Source organism: Diorhabda sublineata, chromosome 4, assembly GCF_026230105.1.
Source record: "Diorhabda sublineata isolate icDioSubl1.1 chromosome 4, icDioSubl1.1, whole genome shotgun sequence".
NCBI lineage: Eukaryota > Metazoa > Arthropoda > Insecta > Coleoptera > Chrysomelidae > Diorhabda > Diorhabda sublineata.
In genome coordinates, this window is record NC_079477.1 from 11,878,720 (window position 1) to 11,890,846 (window position 12,127).

The 12,127-nt window shown below is 31.4% G+C and overlaps 1 protein-coding gene across 1 annotated transcript in view; it reads right to left on the bottom strand.

Annotated features, from left to right (window-relative positions):
• Positions 1-11,810, bottom strand: part of LOC130443090 (lachesin-like) — a 506,360-nt gene extending 494,550 nt beyond the window's left edge. Inside the window, exon 1 of the mRNA XM_056777553.1 lies at positions 11,561-11,810. The gene's annotated coding sequence lies outside the window, so the exon portion shown is untranslated. The remainder of the gene's footprint in view (positions 1-11,560) is intronic.
• Positions 11,811-12,127: the final 317 nt, after the last annotated feature.

The following is a 12,127-nucleotide window of genomic DNA, read 5'->3' on the forward strand; positions in this document are numbered from 1 at the left end:
TTTGAACGAACTTTCTGATACCGGAAATATTTTCATGGAATTACTCCATCCACTCAAAGTGTTACCTTAAACTCAGGATTTAATATTGAATTATTTTTCTTCCTTTTTATTATGACTGAAGTCGAAGCAGATACAATAAATGACTCGTCCCCAGGCAATTTTCTGAAAAATAGGGCAAGTATCAGTAAGACGAACAAGCACAAAAACGTTACATTTTCACGATGAATTCTTTGAAGTGTCGCTGAAATGTGGATTTGACTGTGTACGAACTAGAAGATATTGCTGTGCCAAGAACCAGGGCGAAAAATACCTTTTGTGTTCGTATAACGTCAACACACGTTTTGATTGAAAACGTGAAGAATTATTTCAGAAATTATATGCAATATTTTCAAGGGAGAATAAGAGAAATATTTTTTTATTCGATGAATAAAAAGAAGGTGAAAAATCATTCATATTACCTACAGAAATAGAGTTTCGACTGAAAAATTTGAGGTTAGGACGTCTTCTTATTCATATGTACTATTTCGCACAAATAAGAGATCTATGCTCGTTGTAGCTTGGAAGGAATAGAGAGAAGAGATAATTCTGTTGTCAAGTGAATATTGAAAATGACAAATGCGCACGCTAAAATGTTTATTCTAATTCACATTTCACGCAAAAAGATGCCAATATTCAAAAAGTGGCGATCGTTCTAAAATTACTATAAATCGTTTCATAAATTCTTAATCAGCTTTTAAAAGTTCATTCATTTCATTAAATGATTCACTATCTCAAAATTTGATTTCCGGTTCATGTAAATATGCGTTGGTACTACTTCATTTATATTCAAAATTCTTCGACTTTGGTGGTAGCGGTAGATGGGAAAACCTCGATACTCTATTTTTTCTGATACCACTACAGCTCGAATTGGTCTCGTATCATCATCAATAAAAATAAACCGAGGTATAAAATTGTGACAGTACGTTAACCGCGGTTTTATCCCCATCTACGTCTCTTACCATTTTCCCATCATACAATCATCTCAGTAACGTCATTAAAACCACAGATTCCTAATTGTATCTCCTCGAAAGGGGTAAATTTCTTAGGCAGGTGGTTAATGCAAGGGTATAAATGGATTTATCCATATTCGTTCTCCTCTACTGTCTGAAAATAATCCAAAACGCGACTCGTGTGTGATGATCGCATTCCTCCATTCAACACACCACTGTTGATACTTCTTGAGATAATATCCGTTGACTATGCGTTTTGTTCCCCTGGATCTTAGAGGGAATTCCGGAAATGTAACACCAAAATTAAACTATTTTCATCTCCAATGATAACTACGTCCAATAATATATCAAGTTAGTGTCGAATACCGGGTGATTTAGAAATATCCTTGACTTTACAAGGAAGTATAGAAGTGCTGAAAATCGAATTTTCGGCTTTGTGATGCCCGAGGAGAAGCCTTATTTTTTATTTTTGTTATTTTAATGCATTTATTCTATCCATTAAAGAAATTTTACAATACTTGGAACGTTTTAAAAATTATAGCCGTATTCCTAGTCGTTCCAAAAAAAGAACTTATCTTCATCATAGAACTTATTACGTAGATATCATTATGTTTGCCTTTTTCAATTTTTCCAACGAAACACTTTGTAGAGTTTTCCATTCTGTATTCTATCATCTCATATAATACACATCATTTCCAAAATAAGCATCAACTAATTAAAATATGCATCTATCACAATAAAAAGCTTCGCTCATCAGTATTCAGAATAATAATAAAATTCATCTAGTGTTCAAACAGGTATTTCGTTCAGGATCTCTACCCTATCCATTTTCTTATTCATATATTCCAGGCGACGGACAACGGCATCGGCACTGCTAGAGACGTTCTTCGCTGGCACTAACAGATAGTTTGTGTCAAGTATCCATAAAAATCTAATATGTTTCATACTAATTGGATATATATATATATATATATATATATATATATATATATATATATATATATATATATATATATATATATATATATATATGGGATTAAAAACCATTTAATTAATTGCAATGGACGATCATAAATATCAATAAAACGTTATAATAAACTTAACGGTTATACACCTTTTTAGAGTCCAAGCCGATCAGTATCAAAATAAGATGAGGTTGCTGAACGTTGTTAGTAGAGATAATTTTTAAACTTGTTTCTCTTTCAAATTTATATAATAAGATATTCTATTATAAAATAACTTCTAGCGAAAACCATATCCGGAAACGAATCTTATTATTCAAAATACAATTTGATCGTACCACGTGGATGAGAATTTTTATAATTAAAAGTATTTCTGAAGTAACTTTGAGCGGTTATTTTGAGCAGAGAAAATTCATTTAAAGCTAGTGGGAATTGATAGAAATTTAATTAATTTGCTGAATTTGAGAAATTTATGTTGAAATTATATCAAATCACAAGGGGCCTGATACTCCACTGATACAAATATTCTGATAGTTCGACTATGTATGCGATAAGAATTTATCTATGAAGAATGGGTTTTTTAAGAAAATACTTTCTAGTTATTTTAATGAATTATCATAAAAAGCCTTCATATTTAAAGCATAGTCGATCTTATTCGTTGGTTTCCTTCATCCAACATTCAGCTACCTCTTTGAGAAATTTTCAAGGTATCCATTTTTTGATATAAAAATTTTTCCATAGATTTGAATATACTAGTAGAGTAGAGTGAAGATTAAACTGAATGCTGAATATAGTGATAGTTCAATTCCATCTACTTCTTCGATCTTATTCCATGTAAGACAACCCACTTTCGGATAACTAAACCTGGATATTTCTCCAATATATTTTCATACATTCGCATCAGCTGTCCACTATCTATCTTGTCATCGATGGCTCAACCATCTTGAATGATTTCAAAATACGCTTTCTCAATTCCAACAGACACCCGACTTGATTTTCCGCTCGAATGACCTCTCTTTGTGACGATTTATGGTAATTGTCCTTAGTATAAATACTATTTTTAATGTTCGGGTTGTTCAAATCATCTTTCAGGAGGACAAAAAACTCTTTATGCACTCGACGTTTCACTTGAATATCAATTAATGCATGTTGTAGTATTAGACAATTTACACCTAATGATTTGGAATAGTGATTCAAGGTATATTTAGAAGGTACAAGGAAGTCCGATAATCGGCGGTACTAGGTTGGTTTACCTTGTAACTTCAATATCTCACGCAAGTCGACGACCTGAGCGTAAACGATCTACAAGCGTTAAATCTCCACTCTTGAAATGATTAAACTAAGGCTGTGCTATTTGCTCGTTAAATATACCTCTTCCTCTAGTTCCACATATTTTCGTTGCTGCCAAGGCTGCTCTGAATTTTTGTTTCCAACAATTTTTCAACAATATAAGATTTCCATATTTATCGCACTTCATACTATTTATTAGTAAATAAAAAGGAATTGATTGGGGATACAGATGGATATAGATGAAGTGTGATATCCTCTATTCCATATTTCAGACGATATAGTGAGCTGGAAATAAGGGAGAATTTACTAATAACTGATCTGATGATATAGTTGTATGTCATTCTCAATATTCCTCAGTAATTTTTCGAGATTTTTTTGTATACAAATAAGTTCCTTAATGTCTAATATTTTTTAACCATCAAAAATTCTAACAAACCCTTGGTTTTATTAAGTCTACGTAGCTCCCCAAATTATTACGAGGTACAATTAGAATAAGTAACAAAATTTTAAAACCCTGATAACGCGTGGGCCACTAAGATATTAAGAGAAGTCCAAATATTAGATAATATCTAGGTATTCAATAAGTGGTGAGATGGGCTAGAGAATATAAATAAGGTTGGAAGATCAGGTTGAAAGAATTTCAGAAAACCGATGAGCAAAATCATAAAAATACAAATCAAATACAAGGAGATCACACAGATCGCCTAAACGATTATGTGAGATATGAAGCTTCTCAAGAAGATAGGAGAATATTCGTAACTTAGCAGAATAGGGTCCCTTTAATAGAGAAAGGAAAATATTAGTATCAGGAATGGTGTAAAAACTTTTTATATGTTCGTGTAGAATCAGTAATATGATAAATAAAGCAGATATGCCGAGGTGGAGAGTTTTCCAGAGGTCAAAACATCGTGAATCAGAAGCGATTGGTGGAATAATACAATCCCACGATAGAAAATAATTGTATTGGTTAAATTTTCATATCATTTCTTTTTTACACGAGACTTAGAGATATTTACTAAGCTTTCGTATAGTTAATCGTCTTTAAAACTGATTTGTTTTTGCATATTTAAACTCTGTTTTTGTGATCCAAGGACCTCCAGAGCATTCCTTGCCATTCACTGACTCATTTCTGTTTCTGAATTACACATAAAACTCGCGATTGCTACTTAACACTGAGTTTTCGATCAGATCCCGTACGTTTTGCTTATATTTGACAGTAATCACAATTGATTGCCCAATTTATTTTTATTTATTTATTACTTAATATGTTCAAGCATCGAATTATGTATTTCCATTTTCATAGGTTATTTATCGATGTAAATTGATAAAAAATTATTCTATTATATTAAATATCTTCGAAAACTTTTCAAAATCCCAGTCAATTTTTTATATATAAGTTTATATGTGGTCTGGAGGTGAGAAGACTAAACTTTTTTCAATACATTGAAAACAAGTGATCCGTAAAAGTTTAAATCCACAAGGAGTTCGGTCAAGTTTGAAGAAAGTCTAGCTGCTAGCCAACAACTTTAAAATCATTTGGGACTACGTGAAAACCGGAATATTAAGATAGCTCTTGAGAACTTTTACACAATGTCAACGTCGTATAAGTACCCGCATAGCTCCCCAGAGTTAAAAAAGAACGTATAAAACTTTATTGTTTTTGGGGAAGTTAGAAAACACCTTAATAATAAAAAAATATTGAGCAAAGTATAATATGAGCTTTAATTAATACCAAATGAGAAATTTGAAATGATATTAATCAATTGAAAAAAGACTTGCAGCTCGAAAAAAATTTTAAATCATACAGAAAATATCTATCAAAGATCTATCTACCTATATATCTATCTATCTATCTATCTATCTATCTAGAAAAAAGTTCGTAATCAGTAAAGTACCATACAATTCTAAGAATTTGAATTATGAATATTATGAATACTTTTAAATAAACATAGATCACAAGTTTGTATACAAGTTGAATAAATCGAATTGAATGAACTCTTTAATTTGGTTATTGTATCTAATTTGAATTATAAAATTCATTTTCTCTCTAGAAATCTGATCACATAATAAGCTTTAATCAAATGCTGAGTTTTCTGTTTGAATTCACCTTCATTAATTTTGAAAATGTTGTCAATTTCAAAATGATTCTACAAACTGAAATTTGTTAGATAACAAAGTATTTTGTGGTAACTTTAATATCACAAATACAATACCGCCTTTTTTCAAAAGAAAAGTAAAAAAGTATCTTGAGTATTGCTCTCACTGAGAAGATGCCGCGCATATAGGTCTTGAACTCCAGTTGTTCTAGTGTATTGCCTTGTTATCTAATTTCACAGGTTTGCAATTCTAACGTTAGGATAAATTGATAATTTCGCTTTATCTGGTGAACATTAGTACCAACTTCAAAATCTCGACAAAAAGTGATGATTAGAGCTATCTATGAAAACTTGCGTTTCAACGACGAATTAACAGTTTTCGAGAAAAATATGCTAGAATTGATTGTCTCATATGCATAATTTTTTAATAATAAAATCAACCAAGCAAATTCTGAATTGAATTTCAATTGAATGGGTTGTGAGTGGGTATCAGAGAAGCAAAACTTCACTTTATTCAAATCTACAGTGACTCACAGCACAAGAACCAATCAATTCACACAAATTTTATCTAAAGAACTTCCAATTCGGATTCGTAAAAAGAAATATTGTATATTTTTTTGTGTTGTACGTATTTATTCAAATATATAAATTATTACATTACTATTGTTATAACAGTCATCATATAATCAAAATTAAACACTCATAACGTAATGTAACTTGATAACAATGATAATTACAAAAAAATATAATTTTAGTGAGAGGGACATACAGGGTACTTCCCGACGAGCTGAATCCATATGTATATGGAAGTGGACCCAAACTTCGTTATTTTAATGCTAAGGTTTTTATTTAATTTTTGGATTATACGCAAAATTTCAATATAACTGTATACAAGACATAGAAAGGCTAAAGTCTACGATTTTTTAATTACTTCACGTTTTTGAAATTTTGGATGTTCAGAAAATGGTGTCGAATTTTGCTATCTAAAAACTTCGAAAACTTAATTTTTTCAAATGACAACCTCCATTTTTCACTTTACAAGGGATTCGGCGCTTTAAATTAAGGGGACTTCGTTTGTAAATATTTAAATTTTGCATAGATTCAAAAAATTTATTAGAAACCATAGCATTCCGTTTCAAATAAAGAAGTTTGGGTCCGCTTCCGGTATAACCGGAAGTTTTAGAAAATCAAAATTATTTTAGTTGAAACGAGCATTTTGAAAAACCCATGCAAGAAAATTTTCAGAACACTAGTCTCAGTATAGCTCGTCGTGAAGGACCCTATACTTGATAGCAAACTATCAGTATTTGGCTTGAGTTTTGTGAGGAATAACCTCAGATCTTCCCTTTCTGTGGCAATCAATCTACTTCTTTTTTATTAATAATCATGGATCTCCACCCCAGATTTCGAAGTACATTAAATCTTCACAATTCGACTAAACACAAAACAAGACTTTCCGCTCGAATCGACCCCTCTTTGCAACAGGCTCTGGTAATTGTCCTAACCAATAATTTTCCATAATTGTTCGGATAAATCCATTATTTATTGCAAGTAACAATGCGTCATCTTTTGGCAAGACAAGGACCAGTTAACACACCTCCACTCAACGTTTCTCTGGAATCTGGAGTCCGGTATTGGCTTGGTTTTTTACTTTTTTCTTTGAAACCTCAATATCTCATACAGGTGGACCACCTAAGCGGAAACGATCTTCACATTATTAAAACGATTAAACCAAAGCTGTATTGTTCGCTCGTCCTCTTTCAATTTCAAATATTTTCCTTGGGGCTGATTCACTTATTTCTTTCCAAACTTTTTATCATAAAAATGTACTGTGACGTCAATAAAGAGAAGCATAATGATTGAAAGTGAAGCAATCGTACCATTTCTGAATTAGAGACTAGTCTTAATAAGTTACGACATGTTTAAGTTAGGTCGTACAAATTTCCACATATAAAAACCGACTTCACTTTTGAGACACTTACTATATTCAAAACCCAACGATCCGAAAACTATCAATGCAAAGAAGCCTACCTCAGGTAGATCAACTTTTGAAGCTACTATTTTTTGTAGCACATTATATGATATCTCCTCATAGAGAACAATTGGAAGGCCAATTTGATCGCTTAGTTAAATATGGTAATCAAATAGTCTAGATTTAAAACCGTTGGACACGTTTCTTTGGCTCTTCTTGTTGGTAAAAGTGTTATTTGATAAAGAAAGTATAAAGTATATTAGATCCGAAAGAGAAAAATCATGCCATTCCAAATAATTCAATCAATTTGAAGAAACGATATGAACTTTGCTCTTTAAATAATGGTGATTATTTCCAACAATTCTATGGTCCATACTGCTCATTCCATACAATCATACATTTACATTATTTTTTGTTATTTCTATTGATATTCATTGGAGAAAAATTAAGCCACGAGATGTTTCAAAATCAATTTTTTTTGAGTTCATCGTCCAACTAACTGCAAAATCGTTCAATTGTCAGGCCCTATAAACCTGCGGTATTTTCATTCAACTGCATCATTTTCGTTGCAGAATTGACCATAAGCTAACTAAAACTACGAATAAATCATTCATACAATTGGGATATTGTGTGGAAATTGCAAGCAAAATAATAAAACATAAAATTTAACATAACATGGTCATTGATCAGAAATTCAAACTTATATTTATTCATGACAAACGCGAGATGTTCTTTTTGTGAAAATTCTCTATAACTTTGGTTACAACATTAAACGTAGAAAGATGTGTTACTTTTCGAAAATGATTTCGGGATCTATTAAAATATCCTGCTAAATCCACTCAACTTTTTCTGGTTACCTAAAACGGAAGGTTTATTAGCGATTTTTTTATAGGCAGTTATTATAATTTTATAAAACGAGAAAGATTTATATTTTTGATAATTGTTGTGGGTAATACTCCCTATAAAATCAGTTGTAAGAAATTAATGAATGTTTAAATTCAGAAATTTCCTCATAGTGTTACTTGATAGTTCGTTGAATTGTTTCAATTAAATCTTTCCCATAAAAAACTTTCCAATTCGATAGCCCTCATCAAAGCGTATTTGGACACACTATTTTTCTCGTTGATGATATTCAATCATCGACAAAATAACAATAGGTATTCTTTAAAACGCCGCTATTCCAAAGAGAAAGCCTCGAAATAAATGAACAAATTTATCATGAAAAGGATCAATGGTAGCTGGTAAATTCTATTCCATAGCTTTTATGTGAGAATAGAGTCGATTTGAGAATATTTAACAAAAATATTGAAATTTTTTTGTACACATATGCTTTTAAAAATAGTCGATGGTTTTATTTCTTATTATTATCAAACGGAATGATTATTTTTATTGTGTTTAGTGGAATTAAAAAAATTTAAAAATTAATTTATGCGCTTAAAATCTTCTTCACTGAGAAAACTCATTTAAGATACGAAACTATATTTTTCAATCAAAAGTTATTGCTATTATCAATAATGGCGATCACAAACTAGTTTCTTAAGCAATTTTAGAGAGATAAAACGTTATTTCTTTTCAAGCTAATTTACATGAACTTTGATGCTATATGAGTCCTCAATATAAATTGATATATTCATGGAGCATCACGGAAAATAATATCCTTGAAAAACAAAACTATAGAAGAGAAGAAAAGTTGTTTGATTTGTTTTCAAGTTGGTCACGTATAACACATCAACATTTTGTAGTGAATGGAGATAAACCCGCGAGTGGATGGTGAGATAAAAAATCATTGTAGAATATTAGCAAACTTGGTGGAGACTGTTTTAACCCAAGAAAAATATTACAAGTAATCGATAGAAATTGTTCAACGAATTTTAGGAATTTTCTTGAAAAATCATACAGGGCAATTCACCTATACGTTTTCTTGTTAGCAACCGGTGATATATTTCAAAATATTCTTTTCATAGCCATATGAACATTAATTATGACTACCAACCATACGGGAGGTCGCAAAAGTGGTGAAAAATATTTTTTATCTCCACATCAGACATTAAGTTACGTAAATCTAGGTTTTGCCGTTCTTGAGTTATTCATTTTTTTTTGGAAATCCAAAGCTGGATTATGGATTTTATCCTGATGAATTCAATTAATATGGTCAAGTGAAACTAACAACAGTCACTCACATGTCGGCAGTAGTGTGTGGGTAGATGATATATTTCACGTGTCCTACAAAAATAGATCCATAGAGCTAAATCTAGGGATTAGGGTGATCAACTTCATGGAACTCCCCCTTCTATCCTTGTGGAAACTCTCGTCTCGATAATTTCCTAGACTTAATTGAAAACGCTTTGGTGTGCCATCTAACTGCAGCCAAATTTTTGCTCTGATATTTGAAGGAACATACTTCAAAAGTTCTGAGAAATCTGGTGTCAAGAATTTTAGGAATTCCCATTTAGTCAAGTGAATATCAAAAAAATAGTAAATTCCATTTTCAGGGTCATAATAGTGAAAAATGTCTATTCACTACAATATTATTGCCAAAAGTAGATCCATTTGTAAATAACACAAATTTTCTGATACAAACACCAAGAATTTATCGTCGTATCCTACTTTGTGTAAGCAATAATACTTTTGACACCATAAGGCGTTGCTTTCTTGCCATTTGCTTAAAATCAGGTGAATTCTTTCTTCAGGATATTGTATTATTGTTAATATTGAAACAAAGAAAACTGAGATTATCTGGCAGAACTAAACATTTTGTAACTAAAATGATGTGTTTCGTTTGATGTGCTTAGCAAATTTGTCAAAAATGGACACCTAATGAATTAATGAAACATTAATGAGATTAATTTTTGGAGTGCATTGGAAGTAATTCTTGTTAAACTTTGTCAAAAGTCAAATTTGAACATCGTATTATAAGAAAATGGAGCAACAAGTATCCTAAATCCTTATTAAGAACTCTATCTGTTTTTTATCTAAATTAAATGACTCCATCCAGATTAAACTCATACAGGGCGTTCCGGAACTTGATTCCAAGTTCAAAGAAATATCTTCCGTATAAAGATCTGAAAATCTACATATCTCCTAATCCTGAGCCATAAATTTTATCGAGTTACCTTTTTGTTAAGAATTCGATTGGACAATTCATGTTTGCTATCTTTGGAATGTTCAGGTTGTCCCTGTAAAAGTTTGTTAACGGATTGTTAACCATTGGGCATGAACCGCCCTTGGCCTTCATAAAGTGGTGTACTACCGAATTTTTGTATCAAGTAACGAAACACCCTGTATAATATAGCAACACCCATTTATCCCAATTTTCCATGTTTATCTAGAAAATCGTTATTAAATGTAGCGCGCTTTATATAAAAAATCGAGTATTTTTTTGTTTAACTAATATTGGATGGAAATAATTTCAGGAAATAGCCCCAATTTATGTCAGTACAAGTATAAAAAACATTTTGAAAAATATCATCATTTGTCCTCTAGTGACAGTATGAATACTTCTTCTATACCCTGTATGTAAATTGGGGGTACATTGTGCACCTATAATCATGCGCCGTTATTAGAATTTGTAATACAAATACTCCTCAATAATTTTTTGGAAAATTCAATATTGCTGACAATAATATTGATTCACAGTTATTCGTCATTATGTCTCATGGAAACATCTAACATTCCCTAAAACCAAAAATAGAATCCGGGAAGAGAGGAAAATGTTACACTCAGTAATTTATTCATGATATTCATCATATTTTTTATGAATTAATTATTACTTTCCATTGCATATAAGAGACTTCTTTAGGTTATGTCAATAACGAAATAGCAAAGGCTACTTGCAGGGGAATAACATTGGGAAAACTTATGCAACAAATACATTTTTCAAAGAACCACGTTAGGTATGGAGAGAATTAGAACAAGCATTGGAATTGTACTAGAAATTACCAACAAATGATATTTCTCGATTAGATCATCAACAACTCAATCCCGCTATTCTGGAAAATTCTCTGAAGGAATTATCTCTATGAATTTTAGGGAAATCAATGAATACATGCAGTGTTGAACCACAATATTCAGTGACATTTCATCCAGAATTTAAAATTTGATCAAGCCAAAATAATCATTTAATTATTTCGAAAATCTCTCTTATTTTGAAAAGTTTTCTTCGATTATTATTACATTTCACTAGAATGATTTATTAACCTGTGATCTAAATACATTCGAATACATAGTCTATAAAAACAAATGAATATTTACATTCGCTAAAATTTAGGAAGTGTCCCCTGAAGATGATGCACATATCCACAAGAAGAAACACATCAATAACCAAAAGCATCACCCACTACTACACTCAGTCACCAAACAAAACCCAACAAATAGTTAATAGTTATAGCCTTTCATTTTTTTAAAATTTCATCAATCACTTATTATATCGGTCCACGACGTGGTTTTCGTCGGCTTTTCGGCGATTTTCCGATAATTTCCCGCAAGTGGAGCGTCGAAGTGCGCGTATGATACTGTAAGAGCCAACGGCTGCGCCCGGATTGAGCCCCCCACCATTTGTTAGGAGCTTGCGCATCACTCATAGAAAGGATCGGGAACAGGAGCATTCTTCAGGATGCAGCGGGCTCGAATTATAAAAGTGTTTGATGTAATGTTATTCTATCACATATTAGTTGGATCAAGTAGGGATTGACAAGGATTGTTTATTTTAGCCTCAGTTAGAATGAGTTTTATTTAAATATTTTAGATAACAAACTGGATATGTAGAATGTGAAGAACAGAAATTTATTTGGAAAAATTCATGGTATATATCAATAAATT